Below are 16724 nucleotides of genomic sequence, written 5' to 3' on the forward strand. Positions count from 1 at the left end.
AAGCTGGAGATGAATATGGCCTTTTTGCAGAGCATTTAAAATTGGCTGGTAAAGTAATCATCTCATATATACAGAATCTTTTTAATCAAATATTAGCTGACAGAAAAACCCCAGAACATTTTAAATCTGGCATAATAACACCAGTTTGTAAAAAAGGAAAAGACGGCAAAATTATGGATAGCTATCGTGGTATAACGGTTTCATCTGTTCTTGGAAAACTATTTGAACATGCACTTCTGGAAAAAATTATAGATCCAATCTCGAATGTATCTTCTCAACAATTTGGTTTTACATCTGGTCTCTCCCCCACCATGGCTGCTCTGCTGATATCTGAGGCACATATGAATTCAAAAAGGATGAAGGAAATTCTCTTCTTGACAGCATTGGATACTCAAAAAGCTTTCGACGTAGTCAACCACAGCATCCTTCTTGATAAACTGTTCCAAAAAGACATTCCCCTTGAGATTTAGGAAACTATATACGAAATGTACAATGACCTTACTTCAAGGGTTAACTGGAAAGGCCAACATAGCAACAGCTTTCCAGTTCAACAGGGAGTCCGTCAAGGTGGTATCCTGTCCACGCATCTCTATAAAATTTATATTAAAGACCTTTTAAGACAGTTAGAAGATTCAAATATTGGTTTATATCTAGGCACAAACTATGCAGGATGTCCTACTTGCGCAGATGATATCCTACTCTTATCTAACTCGGATGAAGAAATGCAAATCATGCTCAATGTAGTAGACTCATATTCGAAAGAACATCAATATAATATCCACCCTGAAAAGAGTGTTCTCATTAAACAAAATGAAAACTCCACAAATTCTAGAAAATCATCCATATGCTCCTGGTCTCTTGGGGATAAGTCTGTTGCAGAGTCCGATAAGGCCTCACATCTAGGTATTATAAGATCATCAAAAAATGAAAATATAATAAATGTGAAAGACCGCATTAGTTTAGCTCGAAGAACAACCTATTCACTTATGTCAACAGGTGTACATGGTACAAACGGCTTGAATCCAAGGATTTCCTATAACATTTATAGAATCTACATATTACCCCGTCTGCTCTACAGTCTAGAAGTCTTGCCTCTTACGAACAGCCAAATCAACGATTTGAGTGACTTCCATTTATCCTTCTTAAAAAATATTCAGGCTCTTCCAACAAGAACAGCTTCTGCTGCAGTATTTTCACTACTGGGTGCCCTCCCTATAGAGGCCGAGCTTCACAAAAGACAATTAAGCCTTCTGCATTCAATCCTAGCGTCTGAAAATCAAAATCTTAGGGATATCTTGTTGCGTCAGTATCGGTTAGAAATCTGCAATGGAACTTTTCTACACAGAACTGAAAATGTCCTGCTTCAATATAGCCTACCAAGCATTGATGAGCTTCTAATATTTCTTCCAACAAAAATTAAATGGAAACAATCCGTTAGACATGTTATCAATACATTTTGGAGTAATAAATTTAGGTCTCTAGTAAAGAAAAATCAACCCTGATTAGGCTCTGTACTGACATTATCAATATAGGAGAAATACATCCAGTTTGGAAAACAGCAACAGAAATTCCGGGGGATACAAAGAAAGCCATAACAAAAGCTAGAATACTAACTGGGACCTACCTTTTACAAGCAACCAAAGCTAAATTTAATATAGGAAGTACAGACCCAATTTGCCCCCTCTGCAAACTCGAGGAAGAAAACCTTCTACATTTCCTTACTAGATGTCCATCTCTGGAAGGGGTCCGTAGGACTTTTTATGCCCCACTAAAACAGGCTGTTATAAATAAAATAGGGATTGATCAGTGGAAAACAAATTTTCAAAATAGGGAAACATTAAGCCAATTAATTGTTGACTGCAGAAAACTAGCGGGTTCTATACTTCCAAACGACAACAATTTTTTAAATATGGTTGAAACAATTTCTAGGAATCTGTGTGATAAACTACATCAACAGAGGTTAAGTCAGATTAATGCTCTATCATAATATATACATCCATTAACAATAACATGGAATTGAGCTTTCTTTCGATCCTTTTCAGAGCATAAAATAGTGAACATAAAGAATAGTTAGAAGTGAGAAGTACATGGAGGACAGTTGAGATATATATGTACTTGGGAATACGTTGATATTATCAATAATATACGGAATATACAGACAATTGCCGTATCAAAGTGGTAGCTGATGCCTTCTAGAATATAGAGTCATATTTAATAGTGTCAGACCACGGTTTTACTAATATCATTAAGTGAATCAGTGTCATTTTAGATTTTAGACTATTTTTAACGAATTATCAAAGTGAATAACTTTTAATATCGTCCGTGTAAAATAAGCCCATCGTCTTTTAATATATGCAATTGCGTTTTATACTGTGAAATAACAAAGTGATTTTAGCTGTACAAGTCCGTGTAATATAAGCCCATTGTGTATAATCAAGAAATTGATGTGCTACTAACCACAGGAGGAAGTTACTGAAAGAAGAAGAAAGGTAACATATGAAATGTTGGCATTCGAGGAAGACACCCGATAGACATGCGAGATGTACGTATTCAGTGATGAAGTTTCAATGAATTGTATAAATACAACTACACTTTAAATAAAGATTCCGATGAATTATAAAAAATTCTAGGACATGCTTCTTCTGATTGGTAAATAGACCCATACTCGAAATCCAATGATAAAATTTGTTTGCACATGCGTATAATGACTACTGCAGAAACGTGAATTTTATCAAATTGGCATGCATTTAAAAATATTTTGCATTGATCTAACTTAATGATCTGAAATGATCCACATATTGTTATTTTATGACAACGATGTGTTTTATTTGAAATAAATATCAATTCTATTGAATTTATTTGAGTGTTCAATCAAACTTTTCATCTTAAAGTCAGCACTATCAAATCCTTTTCTTTCTTTAATTATTGTTTGTGCAAGTCGGCTGAATTTGGAATTTAATGCATAAAAATTAATAAAATTCATACAGTGAAAATGCACCGCATATACAATACTAATGAATCGCTCCACAGTGAAAATGAAAGTAAAGTATCATTATTCAACAGTAAACATGACTCGCATAAAGATAGCACCATAGTGGAATTCAATACAATATGGGCAAACTGAATAACAAAAGCTATTCTACGTAATACAACATTAATAATTGTGTTGTAATGAATATTTTTTTTGCAACTACATCTTTCCTGCTAGTTTTTAATCACCTGCACGATTTGTTCGTAAAACGTCCTAAATACTCACCTATTTCGGTATATATTTCACGTATGGATGGTTCTCGGCGCATTCAAAACCCGTTCCCATCTCTTATTTTGTATAACTTGTATTATTATACCTTACATATATTTTAAACAATTCTATTGGGTGAAACGTTATCACGTGACATGGAATAATTCAGTTGTTTTTCATTCAATTGCAAGGAAGGACGAATAACCCTAAAAATTTGCACCAGCGGTGAATAACCCTATTATTCACCGGTGAATAACCTTTTCAGTTTGTTGATTTGTACTTGAGTTACCTCCCATGCAAATGACGTCACAGACGTAAATAAACAAAATGGCAGCGTTCACGTTACACTGGAAGCCCACCGAGAGAAATAGAAATAAGGCAGTGGTCATGAAAAGAGTGCCAGTAGCCGTGTCTCTTATAAACGGTCCTTTTCAGGGCCATCAATATTTTACAAAAAGATTCTACCTTTGTTGTACATTCGAGAAATTCTAGAACACAAAGCCGTTAAAGGTATTTTCAGCTTCTGTGTTTGTGTTGACTGTTGTGTAAAGTCCAAAGAAGTGTTCGAAAGGCCTTTCCAATGTTAGTTCGGTATAATAAAACAATTGTGGCCCCTTAGAGTCGATGAATATCCAAAATTGTCAACCCTTAAAAGTTATTTCACTTCGGGCTGCGCCCTCAATGAAATAACCTTCTCGTGTTGACAATTTTGGATATTCACCTCTTCAACGGGCCATAATTGTATATTATTTATTACTAAATATAGTACATGTGAACAATTTTCTTCATTTTCTTCAAAAAATCATATTTTTTTCGCCTGTTTATTTACCATTCTACATATAACGTGACGGTACCCAAATTGCACCTATTTTGACAGTTTTTTCAACTACGTATTTTTATGATCAAGACAAAAAAAATCATTTTGTGTTTATTTTGTAGCCGTATCCTTCTTTATTATATTGGTACACCAATTTGATTTTCAATCCATATGGAATCATAGAAAAATTAGTCTGAACTAACCTCCAAACCATCAATGATTCTGTTATGAGGAGTACCCAAATTGCATCCATGCTTAAATTCGCATCGTCAAAAGTCGAATAACGGAGCTTTTGTTTAATTTTTTCAAATATTTTGAACAATTGGATATTTTTCCATGCTTACTCTTCATTTTTTAAGAAATGGTTACTTGGAACATATTGTATTTGCTAATTTTAAACAGATAACGTTTTGATGACGTCGCATGGCGACGTTTCGGTACATTTTGCTTTTTCAGTAAACACTTCATCTGTTGATAAATACTGTGAACGTTTTTGTGTATATCAAAATATTTTTACCTATGTTGAACGACGTGCATAGTATAAAATCATAAAAATACAAATTGTTTAGTCTCTAGGAAATCTTGTAAGATTTCTGCTGCTATTTTTGCTAAATAGGTGCAATTTGGGTACTCGGTGCAATTTGGGTACCGTTACGTTACAGTGAAAATGGTAGTTTAGGATGCGCACTTTACATACACTGTGTATTAAAAGATTGTAAATATAATTTTACATATTCTAATATTGTAGATATACCTAGGGTCCGAACATCGACCTATGGTAAGAACTCTTTTAAATATACAGCTGCTGTTTTATGGAATGATCTAATTGATAATTTTAGTCAGTTCAAAAATAATTTAAAGTCATGGAATGGAAATTTATATATTATTCAAATTTATTTACCATCTAGATCATACCCATTTTTTTCAAATTTTTATGCTATGCATTTGCCAGCTTTTATGCCTAGTTTACACTTATATGCTTTTAGCTTTAATACCTAGCTTATGGTTATATCCTTCTTTTAGTGCTTCATTTTTGTGCTGTGAAAATTATTGCATATGTATTATATTTTGTGTTGTATTGTTATAAATGTTGTATTGTTAAAAATGTCTCATATGTCGGTTTAAAGCTCATTCAGAGCTTATGTTTGTCTATGTTTGTATACCTTGCCGACTCTAAAAAAAAAAGCTTATTTATTTATTTATTATTATATGGGGACGAAGTCCCCAATAACAGTAGAAAATTCAATAAAAAAAAAATTCGGGAAAATTTCCCGAATTTTTCATTGTATACTAATGAACTCAAAATCTTTCAAATTTTTTTTGGTCGTGTTTTGAAATCCCGGACCGGCGCAGAAATGTACAATGTACTTCCTTTTTCCGGTCACGTTTGTATGAAACTTTGAGTAAAATATATATTTATCAGTCTTGTATAAAATAGGAAGGAACGTGCAATACCAATTTCATTTTTAATAATTCCTTGATATGAAAAAAACGTTACCTGATGATAGCGTTTCTTTATTTACATTGCATATGACGTCATAATTTAAATAACGTCACAACTAAAAATCCCTAACAACAGAACCAAAATCGGAAACGTTACGGTATTTCCGTTTCTTTTTTTTAACAAATACTTGAGATACAAAAAAATAATTCATACAGACTTCGTCCCCATTTACAGGTAATGCCTGCCTCATATTAGAAACAACTTTTCTACAACTTTTGTCTTCGATTGCAAAATCTTCTGTCAGTGTTTGCCGGGTATCGTGTAAACGATTACAAAACCATTCTGAACTCAAAATCATTTAGTTTTTTTTTTCAGATCTACTTCCTGTTCCGGTCTTGTTGCTTCCTATTCCGGTCTTGTTGGCATGAGACTTTGAATAAAATGTATATTTATCAACATATCAACAAATATATTTTAAATAATTGTTTGATATGAAAAAAACCTTACCTGGTAACAGCGTTTCTTTGTTTACATTGAATATGACGTCGTAACTTAAATAACGTCACAATTAAATCCCTAACAACAGAACCAATATCGGAAACGTTACGGTATTTCCGTTTATCAACATGTTTGAATAAAAAAAAAATAATACAGACTTCGTCCCCATTCACAGGTAATGCCTGCCTCATATTACGAAAAGCCAATACAAGGGTAATGGATGTTGCAATTTAGGGTTTCTAATGTTGATATTTCTTTCAGGGGGAAAAAAAATAGGCAAAAAGATGGAAGATTAAAAGTTAAAACGCGAAATTCTGTACCCAGTGGCGGTCATTGTAAAATCTGACACCACAAATGTTATATGCAATCATTTCAATGAAACGAAAACCATGTTTTTTACCTGAATTAACGTTTATAGTTTAGTTTGTTTTCATTGCTTTTGTTAAGATCTCGGTCTTCAAACAGTTGTTCTTCATCTGTTAAATAAAACCTACTTAAAACTTAGGGAACGACCATTTGATATTCTGGGACGGAAGGAAAGAGGGTTTTTGCGGATGGAATATTCAGTTTCACCTGTTGTTAGTCCGGCTAAGCTTGGCAGCGTATTCATTAAGAACCGATTGCCGATTGAAATGGTCGTTTATAATCAAATTCCCATCGGTTGTTTTTCTGATGTCAAAAAAATATAAATCGTACTTTTAGTTTTAGATCGTCGGTCACTATCTAGGACAATCTAGAGAGATATATAACGGCATTTCTGATTGGTTAATAAAATTGAATTTCCGGTAAAATAGATCCTGGTTGTTGATTTCGCTGCAAAGTACTATAAGATTTTGTACTGAAACCAGGAAAAGTATGCATTCATAGTAATAACGAGATTTTGTAACCAGTCAATAGCATAGTCGGAGAAATGAAAAGAATTTCAGATTTTTTTCAATCAACAACAAAGTGAAAAAAGGTTTCTTCTATGACATTTACATTCAAATAATTGAGACACCCTCCTTGGTCATGTTCATGAAAGTGCATGATCGTGGTCCTACGATGAAATGAAAAAAAGAGCAATGTCTTGTCTCGTAAAAGCAGACATCGCATTATTTTCATTAAGTGATTTTCACTTTCTTGTTTTCAAGTGATAGAGCCTCTTAACAGCAAACTCTTTATTTTTACCATAAATCATGAATCATATGTTTACCTGTCCCATGGCCTTTCTTTTGAAATGAAAGAAAAAAATGTAGAGATAGCTCGTCTGCATGTCATTGTGTAGCTTCAAATAGTCATAAATACTAGGACTAGGAGCATGCCACCACCTGACACCAAGAGATATATTGTGTAAAGGAGGATATACTATTATCACACATGACAGGTCTTGCTTTACATTCCCCAAACAAACATGACACAATGCTATTAAAAAAGAAATCTCACACAATCATGCCCCGACTAACCTGATCCAAGTAATAATAATAAAAAGTGAGGATGAAGATGAGGATGATGTCTCCCTATGATTATAAAGAAGTGTGAGTCTTGCATTATGCATTCAAGGATGTACTTTGGCCAGGTTCTGGAATTTCTGTCATGTTTAATCTCTGGGTTTTTTCCTATGATACAGGGTAAAATATTTTGACCCATGACCATGATGATCCCATTTTTCCTTTCTTAAATAAAAGACTTCAATTATTAACTCACAAAAAGTCATTTTAAAACCAAAATTTAAGCAGATCTTAGATTTCTTTCTTTCCTTTTGTTTGCTTCTTAACTAATGCTCTTCTGAATTATGGTATCAATTTTAAATTCTAGATTATTGTAATTTCACCAAAGTGCATCCTTTTTGCCTTTAAACAACAGTCCATTGAATTCATCATCTAATTTATTGTGATAAGTATTTGAAATTATTAGTACTGAAAAATGTTTTCTATGGGTTAGAACTATTTGAATAATTGCAAGTAGTATAGTACTTGAACGACTTTCCATCACAACCTTGTTTAAAAAAGTAGTCATATTCATATGAAAAGCCTGATGTTCTAAAATAGTTGCTTTTTGTTCATCCGTCCATGTGTAATTTTGTGTAGCAATCATTTTTTGAGTATATGATCAAATTGACGAAATTCCAATAAAATGTTACAACGGAATCTTGATAATTTTATATCACGTCAATAAACGTCTGCTATATGTTTACATCACCCAGGCAACATGTAAACACACTCTTGACAACCATGTAAATATTTCCAATGATCGATTTAGTCTATAGCACTTCACAAATTGTAAAAAGCAATTTAAGTTGTAGTCGTATTGATCCGTTTTATTACTAGACTATATTGATAAAATTATACCATTTCTCGAGGTTGGGGCGCACTGGGGAAATTATTTTTTCTCTTAAATCCCACAAAATCTCCCGGCTTTTTAAAAAAAAAAAATTGGAATTTTTTGGGGGTTTTTTGGTTGGTTTTTTTTTTTTTTTCCAAAGTAAAAAAAAAATTAAAGTAAAAAAAATTTTTTGGGGAGTAAGAAAATTTGGTGTTTTTTGGGTGTTTTTTGCTTTTTTTATGAAAATTTAGGGCTCTTTTACTTGAAATGAGGGTAATTTTTTGGGGGTCAATTTTTTTTTTGGGGGTGCGCTGGAGTCGTTCAAGTACTATACTACTATTGCATGTCTACAGTTAAATTAAAAATATTTTCAAGTAATAAAATCAAATTTAAATCTTTTCCTGAATGATCACCATGTCTTACAGTCATGCCTTCATTATTTTCCTCAAAAATCTGCAAACAACTTCAATAACTTGTTAGCTGAAAGTCTTGATGATATGTGATCAACTTTATAGAAAATATGACCATCTTGCTGCTCATTTACCTTATCATCATTAAAAAAATGGTGTTTGCGAAGAACAAAATTAGAGTTCAGGAGCCCCCCCCCCCCCCCCCCCAGGGTGCAGGAGATTTTGCACCATTTTTAAAAAAAATTCTGGGGGCCTTTAGCGGCCCCCAGACCCCTCGCCGTGAAGGGCAACGAGCAAGCTCGTCGCGCAGAACGGCTACGCCGTCCGCCGGTGTTGCCTGCTACTTTTATTATTTAACCTCCTACTTTAAATCGTATTGACAACCCTGCTTTGGGGACAACCATTGAATTTTTTCGTGGGGGAGGCTGTAGGGGATTAATCATTTTAGAGGATAGAATAACAGTTAGACCTTTTGCTAGTCCGCCTTTTTTCTTTGCGCAAAAAAAATATATCAGTTTTGTATACAGTAAAGTCCTGTCGTTTGTTGTGCAGAATATTTATTTACATTCTCTCTAGGATAACGATCAAATATTCAGTTCTTACCAGGCCATATTAATAATTTCTCCTACCTTCTGAACATAGAAATACTACGAGTATAAGTATAAGTATTCCAAAAACCAGTGCCAAAATAACTTCCATTTAAACAATTTATAAGTCTTCTGTTATTGCATAATATGAAAAGCTTACGCATGCCAGACATGAGACGGAACAACACAACAAAAATCACCTAGGAGACGATGAATAATAGTTATTTATAATTCGTTTATCATTAAGATATACCAATGATAAATTGAATTGTTCGTGTCGTCTTTTATAGCCATCTATTCGGTATCTTTTTTTTTCATTGTTAAATGTTGTAGACAGTAAAATATGTTTTCTTAACTTTTGCATAGCAGAACTAAAGTGGTTTCTTTTTACTATCTGAATATTTCTATACATATGTTAAGTATCAGTTATTTCTTGTTTTAGTCATTCTGCTGGTTGTGTTTGCCAAGTGTACAAATCTATGAAAATAAGTGCGAGCTTTTCTATTGATTTTTACATTTTTTTTTCTCGAGTGGTTTTGCTGCTACACCACAGTGCTTTGCTATTGGGTAAAACATGCGCTTTTAAATGCCTTTCGCCCGTCTTAGTCTTGTCCACAAATAAGAGCATACAGTTCAGTTGTTGTCATTGGTTACCATCTGTCATAGCTATTTTCTGTTTCATGTTTTTACTTGAATTAGTGAATCGTTTTCCTTTTGCTATACTGTATAAGTGAGCTTATCATTGAAAGCACAAATGCTTGGTCAGCTGTAATAAAATCGAAAATGAAAATGAAACATGTGTCTACGAGACAACAACCCAACAAATTAAGCAGAAAACAAACCAAGGCCACCGATGGGTCTTCAACACAGTTATATAAAACCCCTCTAAACAAATTGTGTACTAGTCCAATGAAAACAAACGTTAAACCAAACTCCAAAACTTATAAATGTTAACATATTTAACAGCATATCGTCTGTCATCACTTTCACATAGTTTTGCATGTAGACTTGTAAGTTGTAACCCAAACAATGAATTTATGAAATGATGAACTAACAGAAACAACTACGATTTGTTGCAATGACTTTAAAATGAGAAATGCAAAATAACTGGTTGTGCTACTTTGATTAACATTATTACTGTTTTGTTGAACGCCACACGCTCAATATTTCACACTTTAGTTGACGTATAACGGACATCTCATCTTGTTCATATAAGAACATAAAAGTTAAAATATTTATGTTATATATATGAATAATCAAAAATTAAAATACATTTCATCAATGTTAGTTTTGTTTAACAGAAATATTCTTTATCTAAAGAATCCTAATTTTATCAGTTGTAATACTATTCTTCCTTGTGTGTCACCAACGTTGAATAAATTTTATCAAACATTGACATTAATATATAAAATATTGAATGATCTGCGGCGCACAGTTTGATATGACTGTAGAGGTCAGATGCCTGAGCAGTTTGAGATATTTTTTGTTCTTTCTTCGCCGGGATTCGAGCTCATGCTATTGGGAAATCGAGACATAATCTTCTACACCCTGTCCAGCGCTCGCGATAACTCGGCTACGTAGACTGAAAATGCAACCTCACATAAGGACCAAGAACACACTTATTTCGTAGTGCATTTCTTTTAGACAATAAATTCAAATTAAAAAAATCTCAACTGCCGTATCTCAAAAAGATTTTTACGGTGTAGTCTATTACTATTGGTACTAATAATATCAAAATTATAGAAACTTCTAACAACTCTAACTCAAAATATTGACAATTCTTTGTTAAGGTAGATAGGGTGTCTTCCTCCATCTTGGATTTTGAAATACTAGAAAAAAGGTCTAGATCTTTGATGAAAAGTGCAAATTTTTATAGTAGTAGGTAATTCATGTGTAAGAATTTTCATTGTAATATAGAAAATGCCATGTTTGATCATATTTATGATTGTATTTTACAAAAATAGGAATTCTTTTGTTTGATTCATTTTTTTCCAACTTTGTCAAATAAGGGGAGGCAACTCAAATGCAAGGGCAGATAATCCAGATAGTGTTACTTTTACAATAGAATGTGTTAGGAATTTACCCATTTTTACATGTAGCAAGAAAACGAGTTCGGTGACCCCATTTTTTCTTTTTCTTATCTGAAAGCATAATATTGAAGCTATCTTCTCATATTAGACGTATTAAAATTTGACGTTTTTAAACTTGACCAAATCACGTCTACTTAACATAAAGATGAAGCACCCAAATGTTTTTAACATGTAATTTTATGCATTAAATATCAAGAAATAAATTTGGAAAGTGTATCAAATAAAAAATGAAAGTTATGCACTGTTCACAGTAAGGACTATATTCGTTTTACTTGCAAGTATTATCATTCATATAAATATACAAAGTTAATTTCTGTTGCTATATCGATCTTATATAATTGATTTAATTTGATGTTCAATATATATCAGTGAAAGTCAACAGTTTGAAGGCGATCTCCAACTAATTTTGTTGTTAATCGGATAGTTTCCTCAAATAACAAGGTCAAATCTAAATAGTTCATCAAAGAATAAACCAGAAACAGATTTTTTTCTCTAATGGCCATCATTTTTACTATGTTTGTATTAAGAATTCTAATATGACGTTCTTCTTAAGCTTTGGGTACAAAGCCATGTTCTAATTCAAATAGAACATGGGCTGCACGTGATTGACGTCACAATTGAAAATGAGAATGTCATCGACATATACCAATACAAATTTCCAGTTGAGGCCCCTAAGAACATGAGACATCATAGCCTGAAAGGTCATAGGACTGTTCATTAAACCAAATGGCATCCTCTTAAACTGATAGTTTCCTGTCTGTGTGATAAAGGCACTTTTGTGCCTTGACCTCTCCAATCGCATCAAATACACTCTCCATATGGGGTAACGGGAAGGTCTGAGGAATATTAATCGCATTGACCTTCCTATAGTCAATCGCCATCCTCATCTCGCCTGATTTCTTGAAGCACATGACAACGGGTGAAGCCCAATTAGAACATGAGGGTTCAATAATGTCATTGTCAAGAAGTTCTTTGACCTGCCTATCTTGTTCTGCTCGAACTTTTGGAGTTTGCCTATATGGAGGTGATCTAAAAGGTTTTGCACCAGGAACTGTTTCTATGTGGTGGTTATATAAATGGGTGCATCCTAGCTCTTTGAGAGAATTTGCAAAGATAGACCTGTTTTTCTGAAGGAAAGCTAGAAGCTTTTGTTTTTCAATTGAAGTCAAACAAGCACTAGAAAGATCAAAAGTCATGTCGTCAGACTTTGATTTAGTAGTAGGAGAAAAAGGAGTATCAGCTGATTGCTTATCATCTATAGAGTGAATTTCCTCAGTGTTGACATGTGACACCTTGGCAATAACTTTGTGTGGTCTTAGCTTAATGTCTGTAGCCGTGGGATTTAAAAGTCTTAAATGAGCTTTGCCATTATGAATTTTGACTAGACATTTTGCCACAACTACATTCTGAAGAAATTGAGGAGGAGCATCTAAAGGTTCTAAAAGCACTGTGCTATCTTCGTCTTGCTTTGAGACAGATACTTGAATTAAGGTTTCAGAGTGTTTAGGAAGAGTAACTACCTTTTTAGTCCGAACTTAGCCTGAATTTAGAGTGATAGAACTAAGAACAATATTTGGGTTATCTTTCAACTCTAAAGTACAATCTTGAAAATTGATGAAAGCTCCATTTTTCTTCATGAAATCAACACCAAGAATGAGAGAATGATGAAGTTGATCAAGTACATGAACAGTTTGAGTAAACTGCTTATTGCCAACATGAAGGGTAATTGAAAGCTTGCCTAGAACTTGTACATGATTGTCATTGGCTGCAATAACTTGTTTCATTGCCCCAGGTTGCAATGGAATTTAGCATAAGAGGTCCTATCTAAAAGATTTCTATTTATGACAGAAATATTTGCACCTGTATCTATCAAAGCTTTGGTTCTGGTTGTACCTATGGTGACGTAAGTTGTGCATTTGTCTGAGTCTAAAGAAATAATTGTGCAAACCTCATTGTTTGTACTAATTTTGTCATTTTCATGACGATTTTTATCATCCTTGTGCCAACCCCTAGACTGCTGCCTAAAGGAAGGCTCGAATCACTATATATGCCCTATTTCCTTGTGACACATGTTGGTTTCCCTTACTTAAACAAACGTATCTGAAATGACCTTGTTTGCCACACTTATGACATGACTTTTTGTAAGCGGGGCAGATTGACCTTGATGTACATGACTTACCACACCCAATACAGGATCCAGGTGGACTGTTACTCATTAATGGTCTTTGTCTTTGAACTGGCTGGCGGTCATTGTAAGTAGGCACCTGAAAAGATTGTGAATTTTGATAACTATTAGCATTATTTCTTGGATTGTAAGGCACATAATCAGACTGTTGTTTGTTGGAACTAATTGCGGCTATAGAGTCTAATCTTTGAGAAATTTTGTCCATAATTTGTCTTCAATGGATGAAACAGCTTTAAGTATAGAATTTTCAACACTCGATTGTTGGGGTTGTACCATATTGACGGTAATTTCAGCTGTAATCGACTTGCTGAGTAAGTCAGACATTGACACAGGATTTTGTGGTACAACTATTTGTTGAATCTGTGGTTTTAAACCTCTATATGCAAGATTTACTAAAAATTGTTCTGACACAGTTTGTTTTATTGTAGTTCAAGGCTCTGTGTATATACTGATCGACAGGTTCGTTTTCTTGTTGTCTAAGATAAGTAAGACCAATGTCTTCCTGTTTGTGTTGTTTATTCATTCTTATGTGAAGTCATTTTTCATTTTTTGATGCTCTGTTTTACTAATTCAAATGACGTCATTTTTTCGTCATTTTTCAGTTTCAAATAGGACGTCACTTGGCGTAGAGGTTTAAACGTATTCGGATGTGTCTACTTTTGTGTTTCAAATGTCTGGTTATGTAAATGTATTTCAGTTGTTTCCTGTAATTAGTTAATACTTCAGCTTTATCATGTACATCTTTTGAATATTCATTTTATTAAATTTACTGTTTGCAAAAGTATAAATTACTCTAAATTATAGGGATTTTCTGGTAACTTAACAGAAAAACCTTGCCGTTTTTGGCACAACCTTATTGATCTTTTGGTCCTCGATGCTGTTCAACTTTGTACTCGTTTCGGCTTTCAAACTTTTGTATCTGTGCGTCACACATAGGTCTTGTGTGGACAAAATACACTTCTGGCGTATTAAAATTTTGAACTTGTTGCCTTTTGTTGGCTGTTGTTCGTGTGATTCTTTGTCAATTGTGTTCTCCAATTTATTTATATTGTAGTCCTGTGTTGTCATTTTGATGTTATATTTCACATGGCCATAAAAGTGCGAGGTTTGGCATGCCACAAAACCAGGTTCAACCCACCATTTTTTCCTTTAAAAATGCCCTGTACCAAGTCAGGAATATGGTCATTGTTATATTATAGTTCGTTTCTGTGTGTATTACATTATAACGTTGTGTCGTTTGTTTTCTCTTATTTTTGAGTGTAAATTCACATTGCGATAAGACGTGTCACGGTACTTGTCTATCCCAAATTCATGTATTTGGTTTTGATGTTATATATATATATGTTATATTTGTTATTCTCGTGGGATTTTGTCTATATGTGTTACATTTTAGTGTTATGTCGTTGTTCTCCTCTTATATTTAATGCGTTTCCCTCGGTTTTAGTTTGTTATCCCGATTTTGTTTTTTGTCCATGGATTTATGAGTTTTGAACAGCGGTATACTACTGTTGCCTTTATTTAAATCGATTGAGAAATGATAGTTTTATGTTTGCCAACGAGGCTTTTGTGGTTGAATCGATCATTTCAAACCATTGTTCGGCAATGCCACATAAGTAAAAGGGTAGTACAAGAATTGCCTCCCATTCTGCCATTCGCTGAAGGGTAATGTAGGCAAGAAAACTTGCCCACCATTAATTTGAACCGCATCAGTGTCACCATTGTAATGTTTTAAGTTTACCATAATCTTAGAATTTGTAAAACCTAGGGGCGCGGGTCTATTGCTACCCTGCCCTGAAGCTGCGGCCTGAACTGGTGGTGGCTGCACTGGAACCAGTGGTGGTTGGTCCTGCAATACTAGTGGCTGATTCTCAACAGGTAGAGGTGGTGGTGGTTGGTTCTGAACAGGTGGAGGTGGTTGATTCTCTGGGTGAACATATATTTCTTCCACTATGGGTTGGTCCATTATTACTGCATTTTGGGGTTGCATGTTTGCAGATCTTAACCAGTAACTCATCAATTCTTGGTCCTGAAGTTGTAGTCTGCTGTCTCTTCTTGCTGGGAACTTTGGGTCCGCCGCCAATTGTAAAACTTGTTTTTTGGGTGTGTTTGTTCTTTCTTTGTGGTAGACCTTTTTGAAGCAAGTGTGACAGGCAGATGCAGTGTGATGTTGACTGTTTGAATTTCAGCTGTGACAGGGAGGAGTTGTCACAGTGTAATTTTGCTTAAAAATTCTTATTTGAATTTTTATTAAGAAAAGCCTTATTTTAATATTTGAATTTTTATATTGCAATAATTTTACATTTAATGAAAAACAAATTAAAACATGAAATTAGATTATCTTAATCTTCTAAACTTGACTTAAATCTTGCACAATAAAAACAACAAAATCCCTTAGTGAAATATTGCAATTATAACAAAACAGTTGTTGTCAAAGTGGAAAAATGGACAAAAATTGATTTGAGACTTTTCGGACATTTTGTAAAAGATTTTGTAAAATCAGTTTTGTAATTCAAATATTAAAATAAGGCTTTTCTTAATAAAAATTCAAATAAGAATTTTTAAGCAAAATTACACTGTGACGATCCTTTATTAAAAGAGAGTTAATGATGATGTTCTCTCACTAAATAATTCAAAATTTGGTGACTATGTTGAACGCATCTATCCATTCGAACTAGAGATAAAGAATACAACAGATACAGTTAAGTCGGCCTCATATCTTGACTTACATCTAGAAATAGACAATGAGGGTTGGTTGAAAACAAAACTTTACGACACTGGTGAGTCTTGTGTAGACGAAACGCATGTTTCATGTACAATATTATAAGGCTGGTATCTTTACATGTTTTTTTCTTCTTTTTGATTGTTTTATATAATTAGTTTTACCTAAATTTCTTCAGTTTACAAAATGAAGAGCATGAAGACATGTATATCAGGTAGAAATTATACTAAATGTTTTAAAACTATTTTTCATACATGTACCATGTAAGTGACAGAAAAGTAGAACAACAATCATTAATTTGTTAATAATTTATCTGAATTCATACTGACATTATCTTACTCCCCTTACCTCATTAACAGTTTTATTACTATTCAAGAACCGTTTCTACTATGCAGGTGTCCTTCAATGGTTTTGACTTTACAAGGAAAATGA

Source organism: Mytilus edulis, chromosome 10 (assembly GCF_963676685.1).
Source record: "Mytilus edulis chromosome 10, xbMytEdul2.2, whole genome shotgun sequence".
In the NCBI taxonomy this organism is placed as follows: Eukaryota; Metazoa; Mollusca; class Bivalvia; order Mytilida; family Mytilidae; genus Mytilus; species Mytilus edulis.